This window comes from Charadrius vociferus, unplaced genomic scaffold (assembly GCF_000708025.1).
Source record: "Charadrius vociferus isolate BGI_N301 unplaced genomic scaffold, ASM70802v2 scaffold633, whole genome shotgun sequence".
In the NCBI taxonomy this organism is placed as follows: domain Eukaryota; kingdom Metazoa; phylum Chordata; class Aves; order Charadriiformes; family Charadriidae; genus Charadrius; species Charadrius vociferus.
The window spans coordinates 51,885-61,028 of NW_009647428.1; the positions used below are offsets into that span (position 1 = coordinate 51,885).

At 44.6% G+C, this 9,144-nt stretch overlaps 1 protein-coding gene across 1 annotated transcript in view; it reads left to right on the forward strand.

Moving 5' to 3' along the window:
- Window positions 1-9,144, forward strand: part of ZCCHC7 (zinc finger, CCHC domain containing 7) — a 110,215-nt gene that overhangs the window by 12,529 nt on the left and 88,542 nt on the right. The gene's annotated exons all lie outside the window — the stretch shown is intronic.

Genomic DNA, 9,144 nt, shown 5'->3' on the forward strand with positions numbered 1-9,144 from the left:
CTGGCGAGCCGCCCGGCGGGCCAGTGGTCAGCGCCGGGGGGGCCCCGCGGCCGGAGGGGGCCGGAGAGGGCGGCATGTGCCTGGTCAGTGACGGCGTCCAGTGTAAGCCCTTGTGTGCTCAGTGCCAATTAGTGTCTCATCGGAGAGGTTCATCATGAATTTTTTTCTCTCCGTGTCATATTTTTTCACCGTTTGGCTACTTCTGTGGAGCAGTCACAGGCGGCTTCGATGGCCCGGTGTGGTGGTGTCTCCTTTGCTCCTGCAGCGCTGGGGTAGAAAAACCATCACTAAGAGGCAATCCTGAACCCAAGTATTTGTGATTTACCTTAAAAACTTGTGATTTACCTTAAAAACTACCTTTTGTTGACAATGATCGTAGAGTTACCAAGTTCAGAAAATGGTAAAATTGCAAAAATCCTTTTTGGCAAGCTTTATTTAATCTGTCTTTCCCTGAAGTCTTAAGTGAGAAGTTTGCACCGTAGTTATGTGTCTTAGCCTCCATGTTCAAAGTGCAGTATGTTTTTAAATACAACAGACAGCTTTATGACATGTCAGTGATGTAAGTTTTTGATGGCACACATGTGTGCACTCTCTAAAGAACAAAAGCTGAAAAATACTTCCCCTTGTATGGAAATACACATTTGAAAATCATTCTCCAAGGGGCTCAAACAATGAGAAGGAGCACATGAAAATGTTCCCGGTACTTGGTGAGGCCATGAAACACGGTTGCGTCAAAGTGGGGAAAAAAAAAGCGGCTGTAGCTGCTGTTCAGCCCTTGTTGTCTTAGCACTGAAAAGGGAAATAAACGTGGCCTGAGGAAGCCTGGCAGCTCTCTGCTGACCCCCCCGACGCCGTGTCACGGTGTGGAAAACAGTCAGCACCCAGCAATAGTCACTTGGACCTGAGACCGTTTGTACAGGTAGAAAGACTGGGCTGCTTTTGGAATTAGATTGACTGCCTTTATTATTAGGAAAGCAGTACTTACACTGCTAACTGTTTTTAAGCCTGCAAGTTACTTATATCTAATGCATTTAGTTAATTTAAAGCCCAGTCAGTTGGTTTGTTCAGTATCCCACGTTCATCACCGCAAAGAATGCACCTTCAAAGTTGTGTCCCCCCACTCTTTCTTTTATTTTATTTCTTTTATTTCAAAGCTTGTCTAATCTTGAGTTGCTCTGTGAAGCTAAGAACCTGTAGGACTTCTTTGAAGGAGGAAGCAGGCTCTTTGGGAAATGAATTCTTCCCAAAAGAAGTTTTTCATAGTCTTACTTTATACTGTTGTAAATCTATTGGTCATTAAGGAAAACTTAATTTAAACTTTTCTTTCTTTTTAATTTGGCAAATATCTGGTGGTTTTCATCAGTAAAATAGAGACTGTTTCTCAGTATGCTCATATATTGCCATTCCAGTTTGTATCTCACAGAGACGACATCTGCTCATAAAATACAGAACTTAAAGATGCACCAAAAAATCTTTGTTCATAGTTCAGAAGTGGTACAGCTGTGAGAACAACTCTTAAGTCTGATGGAGCTTTTTTTCTGTAGTTTCTCTGAGACTGGAAATGCACAAAGGAAAGATGACAGCTTCCCAGCGCAGGTGGGTGATAGTGCAGCAGCACCCTTGCCAGACAGCACAGCTGCGCAGGTGCCCTGCAGTCACGCAGCAAAAACCTATATGTCCTTACTGTGGACATCGTAGGTATTCCCATGCAGAACTTCATTGCATGCAGCAGCGTGAACCCGGTGCAGGTGTCAAAACCGGCATGCTTTCCTGCTGCGAACCGTGGGAAACTTGCTGGAATAGAATTGTGGGGGTTTAGGTTTTTAAGTAAGCTGGCCGTTATTTGTGATAATTATGTCAGTTTTAACTTCGGGTGTGCCACTTGAAATTAAAAGGAGCGGCAGGAAGGGATCGCTGACTTGTGGTGTTAGCTATGGCAGCATTAAAATGTTCTGGTCACCCTGATTTGAATCTGCCTTCTGCCGTCTCCTTCTGAGGGGACTGACCACGGTGGACTCATCAGAAGTTTCCGGGATAAGTCAGACTGGGAGATAACCGAGATCTAAGTGGCTGTCCTGTTTTAGAGGAAGTGAACAGCTGTTTTCGTATGTCTGGTTAGTTGTTTTATTTTTAAATGGTATACTTACCATCAATGAGGAAAACAGGAAAATTACTCCTAATGTCAGCTAATTCAAGGATGAAGGGAAGAATAAAAAAATGCTCTTCCAGTCTGAATGTGAAATGTAGACAGACAGCAAGTTCTTTTCAGTTTGTGTTCCAAAATGTAACTTTATTATTGTCATTTTGAAGTTTATTACTAAAATGAAATGCCGTATAAGACACAACTCTATATGCAATGAATGAAAAATCAGAGTCTGCTCAAACCATTCTAGTCAAGGAAAAGGAAAAAGGACAGAAGGAGAAAGGAAGAAAAATCAAAATGACATCAAGGAATCAATATCAGACTCTCATCACCTGTCCCCACACTAAAAATTCTAAGTTTTAATTATTGAGCAGTGTCAGTGTGGTTCAGGGAGCAAAAATTAGGACAAGTGATCTGAGCATAAATATGAACTATGCTTAGGGTTGAAAACAGTTGACTAATGATTTGGTTAATCAAATTAGTACACGGGTGACAGTGCTGAACTGCACTGAATATTCAGCTGCATAGTACAGGCTCCACATACACTTCTTGATTAACAAACAATGATTTTTCAGCTTTTTGCTCTAAGCAGTGGAATACAGTTGGGGTTTTTTTGATAAAAATACACTTAGTCCTCTATTTTCTAGTGTGTTTTATAAGTAGTGGAACAAGTACATCAATATCGTACAATGTCTCCAGTGGTATTTTATGTGTTATCACAGTAATTAAAATCACTGCCATTGCTCTTCTCTCAGTAATTCACGCAGAATGCATTGTGTCCTAGGCAGTGCGCATCGCAGAGGGCAGCAGAATGGCACAAGGTAGTTTGGAGGCAATAAGTATGAAACCATCAGTGATTTAAGAATATGTTTTTAATTCAGAACTTGAGGTTATTTTCCCCTTGTAAAACTGAGAGGGGAGTGGTCTGAAAGAGACATCAGGAAAAAGGGGGGAACGGCTCATCTTACAGCCCACCAGAAAGACACAGTACTTGCTCATTCACATTTTAGCACTGAGTTTTCTGAAGACATTTTTTTTTCTTTCCTGAACATAGTTAATAGAGCGACGTCTGTAACATTTATACAGTGTAGTATAAACATATAGCTTCAAAATAAACTTTTGTTGTATTTTTCCAGAAACAATTGTGCTGACTGCATGCATTTCAACTCTGTACACACAAATTTTATTTAACAAAAATCATCCCTGTATTTTTATTTACCGCAGAGACCCTTACATTTGTGTATCTGTAGTGTCTCTAATTACAAAAGCATTAAATAAAACATTTTGGGTAGAGTATCTGTGAACAGATACATATTAGTTATTCTGAAAATGAAACACAAAATAGCTAATAACAATTACATAAAACTGCAAAACTCACAGTTCTGCTAAGTTGTTGATGCCAGAGACTGCTAATAAAATATTAGCACTAGGAAGTTCAGCTGCGTTCTGTCCTGGACCCAATATCAATGGCTGAAATGCGCCAGAAAACCAGATGAAATGAATTTGCAAAATAATAAGCTTCTTGCATTTAAATAATCTTCTTAAACCAGCAAAAATGGAGAAATACGATTTCCAATTTTATTTCATTCTCATTTTCTGATGCAGAAAGATGAGATGAGTTTATGTAGGAAATGTTCTTACAGGACGTGTATGGGAATACAGCTATGGTTAGGGGGTGATTCGCAGCTGGAATAGCTGCGTTTTGGATTTTTTCACCTTTAACACTTGTCTATCGAAAGCTGCTCCTTCAAAGCTCGTTTTGACACTGTACGAGATGGTTACCTTGTAAAAGCTTTACAGAAATCGCAGTGTGACTGCATGGCAACCTCTAAAGCGTAACTTTTAAAGTAACATTTGCTCTCTCTTCTTTGGTTTAACTAATTTTTTTTTTTTTTTTAAGAGAGAGATATCCCTTAAAATATATGGGGATCTTTTAAAAACTGTAAGTTGTAAGGAAACAGAAAAAAATCCTTGTTTGACTGGAAGTTGTAAAAAACCACAGTAATGGTGACTTCTGTCTTTTAAGAGAAGACTTTCACTTTTTTTTTTTTTCTTTTAACAAGTAATAAATTAATAATTCACATAGATTTTGGCTCAAGTTATTTTGGAAGCTGAAAAATGACTGAATTTCTCATATATCTACTCTATTGGAGAAATTTCCTTTCTCAGTCTTTTTTGTGCAGTAACAAGATTTACCTTTGCAAAGATGTTTCAGTGTTAATGTGTGGTATCAGGATAACTGTTTCCTTCATTTTGACACTATGGTGTTTTACCCTGGTGTTTGAGGATTAATCAACAAGCCAGGGAAAGGAAAGAATAATAGAAGTTGTTGTTGGGCTCCGTAAGTGGCTTAATTTTTCTTGAAGGTTTCTGCACCTTGCATTTAACAGTGGCGGGATGTACCAAATCTGAATGTTTAAGGGCCAATGTCACTGCCAGATGAGAGTCTCTAAGGCGGGGGCATGTTTAAGTGGTGGAGAGGAGAGGAATCTGCTTTGACACCAAAGAACCAAGGACGGGCTTTTGGGGGCAGTCCTGTACAAGCACGCTCTCGTCCCTTGGACACGGGGGGTTTGTGCACGCGCCGTCCTGTTGGACTGAATTCCTGCCACGGTTCACGTTCTCATTTGCAGTTTACTGCATGCGTACAAACTGTTCGGTCCTCTCTTTGGCTTCCTTTAAGGCGAGATTGCTGTTGCCTTAACGCGTGCTGAGAGGGTGGCATTGTAACCAGTTTCTTGGTTGGATTCTTACCGCTTCCATCGCTGATCATCTTCTCCCCAAGGAGAAGCCAAAGCCACTTTAAAGAGAACTCGGGGTAAATTTTGTCGTGTGGCAAGAGGTGCAAAATGGTGATCTAGGTTGTGGATCGTCCTTGATGTCTGACTTGTGCGCTTCCTTGTATAGTAACAGTAAACGTGTTGATAACAGGCTTGCTCAGTTTAGTTGCTTTCCACTGGTGAAGTATTCTGTGGGCCAGCCAGGACCGGTGCACTGTACTGAGCGTTGTCCCAACAGCATCTTTCCTCGGGATGCTCCTCTGCCAGTATCAGACCCTCTAGGCAGCATGCTCTTCGGTTGCTAAAGCTCGTTAGGTAAATTTTTCCTGAATATGGCTTTCCAGCAAATACTTCTATAGCTGTCCTATTTTAATTACATTACTCTAGACTTGAGTCTTAGATTGAACTGTCTGATTATAACAAGGGGTGCCTCTTCCATCATGTGCTTGAGCTCTGCAAAATAGAAACTGAGCAGTACGGTTGTAGGGATTCCTGGCTGACATAGCAGGATGTGGTCGGTCTTGTTGCCGAATCCCAAATGTGGAATACTTATTTTTGATCCTAAAAGAGGCAAAACATTACTGGTGGTTTCTCTACTGTGCTCTTTTTTTTCTTTGGTTATTCTGATTAAAAATTTATTGACCCCTTCCAAGTTCCACCAGCGAGTTACAATATCATCCAAAGTATGGAAAATGGCCTCTAGTTATCTTGCTAAAAGCTTTTCACTTCCATCTTCAAGCGCTTGAATTACTTTTCTTGGCCTTTTTGCCCTGTACCTCCCTGACCCCACGTAATCCCTTGACATAATTTCACATAATGAGGAACTCATCTATGGAATTACACAGATAACATTTTTGATGGCACATGTGATAGTTTGAAGGATACAGTCAAATTGTTATTTAATTGGAATACTGTCAATGTCGTCATTTTAAATTATTCATACATTTTGAAAACTATGATGAGGGCTAGAAAGCAACCAGCTGTGTAGTGGACTCAGTGGCCTTAAAGTGTATATTAGTTATCACACCAAAAAAAGAAGAAAGGAAAACTGCCATTTTGAGCCACAGGTTATTTTCTGTGGCTTGGGAAAGGGAATCTTCTGGGTTGTGTGAATTTATGAGGTGGTATTGAATGTCTTAATGTTGACACTACTGCAGCATTTGGTCTTGTTGCTTGATGTTTGCTGGGTGGCGTTTTTGCCTAGCCCATCGTCTTAGTGTTGGTGCTGGTGGCTTCTGTACTACATGGGATCTAAGGAGGCCCCCAGCCAACAAAATGCTGCTGCTGTTCAAATAATTCTGAATTCTGGTCACCTTTTCTATAGATTTTTTGACACCCTCCTTCTGGAGGACGAGGTGGGAACAGAGCTGCAGGTGGTGTTGGGGTAGGAGGCAGAAGCTCAGGCTAAGATCTTCCATGCGTGGTGGCAGCTGAGAGGGGTTTGCTTTGCTGCTCTTGCCTCTTCCAATCCCTCATGCAACAGGCGATTAAAGTGAGCGAGGATAAAGGTAGGAGAATGGAGGCAGTTGCACTAACACCACAAGCAAGGCTTTTCTTTGTCTTCTGGGGAGAGCCTGTGCTGACCGGCTGCAGTCTGGCAGCCCGACAGCTGGCTGCAGAAGAAATAGCCTCATGGGAAGGAGGCGGTCCTGCTGCAGCTCCAAGGCAAAGGATGTCTGGGAATGGCAAGCAAGGCAATCCAGACCAATCCCAAGAGTTTGGAGGTTTTTCACAAGTGGTACCTTTTCTTACCCATATGACCATGGGACCAGCGTGCGCGATGACGCTCATCTGTGTTGCATTAGGTGAAAGATGAGGTAACCAAGCCAGTAGAAGAGGCTGATGGTCACATACCACAAGATGTTTTGGAAACCAGGTGCCGACCCGCTGCCTCTGAAATGTAGCTCAGTCCCTGCAGGGTTTAGGAGCGCTGGCAGAAGTCTGCTAGATGTGCCAGAGCCAAGCTGGTCTCTGGGCCGCTTGCGTCTCTCCATACCGCACTCCCCTGAACCCTGGGCTTAGGACGGCCACTGTGGCATGGACCACAAGCGTGCAGAAATGCCTGAGCTCAGCACCAGTGGTGAGGGAGCCTTCCAGCAGCTGGCATGCAGCAGAAGCGTCCCAGCACCTCTGCATCAGTCAGCATGGCCCAAAATAGCTGGACTGGCCGGGGTGCTTGCATCGTCTTGTGCCCAGCCCACATACACCCTGGTGATCCTGAGCTTGACGACTGTGTGTACCCATGCTTCTGGTGGGGTTAGTTCCTGGCTTAGGGAAGGTGTTCGGTGGTAAGCCGGAGCTGACTTGCACTTAGGCTCAGGATTCAAAACGGCATCAAGCCCCGACCCTCACCATTGTCATCTGCGCTGCCTCGCTCTGCACGGGGCTCTGCACCCAGGGGGCTTGGACGGGGAACGTCCTCCTCCGGTCTGCGCCTTCTGCAGGCTCGTGTAGTCAGTCCCACTCTGCAAACGGCAGTGTCCGCGTGGTGACAGACGGGCTCTTGCCCAGCCCTGGGTGACACAAGCCACTGTGACTTCAAGTTGTGACTGTCTTCAGTGTTAGCAAACGTAGTCTGGGGCTTTTTGGTGTTTAGGGTGCATTGTGTACATGGGTTGCTAATATGTCGTGCTTAAGAACGAAAGTAGGTTGAATATCCAGACATCTAAATTTCATACCTTCCTAAAACTATAAATGACAGAGTTTCTTGCCAACAGCCATTCCATCGTTTGATCAAGTAAATGAAGAAGGCAGCTCAAAAGTCCTGTTATCAGACTCAGATTTTAAACCCAAGGAGCCTTCAATGTATCAAGTTTCTTGCATTTGTTTATGTTTGGAAAAGCAGAAATCCAAATCAGTCATCTCTCACGTCTTAAAAAGGAAGAGCATTTGGCTGGGACCTCTTATTAAATGGAGATGACCCTGCAGTGCAGGAAATCCCCGCAGGGCAGGTGGGATTTTAAGGCTCCAGGATTGTAATTCAAGGAAACGAGGATTATATTACGTCAGTAATTAAAATGCTACAGTGCAAAACTTCTCAGTGCATTTGTGGTGAGCATCACTGGAGCAGCATGGAGACGCACACAGAAGCTGTGGTGGCATTTAAGACTTGCGAAAGGAAAACATGCACTCCCCAGAAGGCAAATTTTATACTAAGCTCAGAGGGAGAGAGTTAGAATGTGCTATTTTGCTCGTTTGTTTTTTTTTTTTACTGGGTGGACTTTGAGTGCACATTGAGACATTGCATTGTGTCTTCAAATCTTACATTTCATATAGGAGTTCGGGGTATTCGCTGGGGCGTTTTCATAGCGTACCCGCTAATTGTTGTTCTTTGTTATGGAACAGCCTCACCCGTGCCGTTAGCACGGTGAGGTCAGTGTATTCCCAGCGTGTGCACGCCATGGGTATTAGTGAAACCCGTGCCACCATTTTTTAATTTTTAAGAAAGGATACACCACAGCCTTACCCTCTAGCTCTCTTCTGTATAAGCAGTCACTTTATTTAAGACGATACGTGTCTCACTTGCGCCCTTCTGTGTACCTTTCTTGTAAGAAATACCGCAGCAGTCCCAGCTCCAGCGCAGCCAACTGGTGTGTACTGGGGTGAATGGTGCAGTAAAGGGTGCAAATTGACAACGTTGGGCGAAGCTGGGCAACTTCTAATTGCTCGGTAGTCATGACAGGTATGTTTCGCCTGGCTCCGGCAAACCCCCTGGCGTACCCCTCGGCGCTGCGGGGCTTCGCAGTGGCACCCGGCCCTCCTCCCCATGGCACGGGGGGTCATCACCCTCTGCCGTGACTTGTGCACACTTCGCTCGTCCGCTGCGCGTCCTCTTGCCGTTCCACATGCTCTCTGCCAGGAGTGGGCTGCAGAAGGTGTAGGAAAAAGAGCACAGAGGCTTCGTGGAACCCCGCGGCTGTGGTGCAAATGGGCGCCGGAGAGGTGCAGGGCCACGGCCTGGGAGAGTTACCTGGGCAGCCCCGTGGACGATGGAGGTAGCGGGCCATGCGTGCCAAGGTGTCTGACTGGTGGGGAGGAGGTGTCTGACTGGTGGAGGTGCAAAATGCCGAAGGTTTGGACAGCGCTGTCTTTGTGAGGGAGGGAGGAGGTCGCTGTGTGAGGGGTGCACGGGGAGGACGTGGGGCACCTCGGGGCGGCAGCGTGGCAGGAGAGGGGAGCGTGTCAGCACGCAGGCTGTGTTTCAGCCGTGGGGTGATAGCC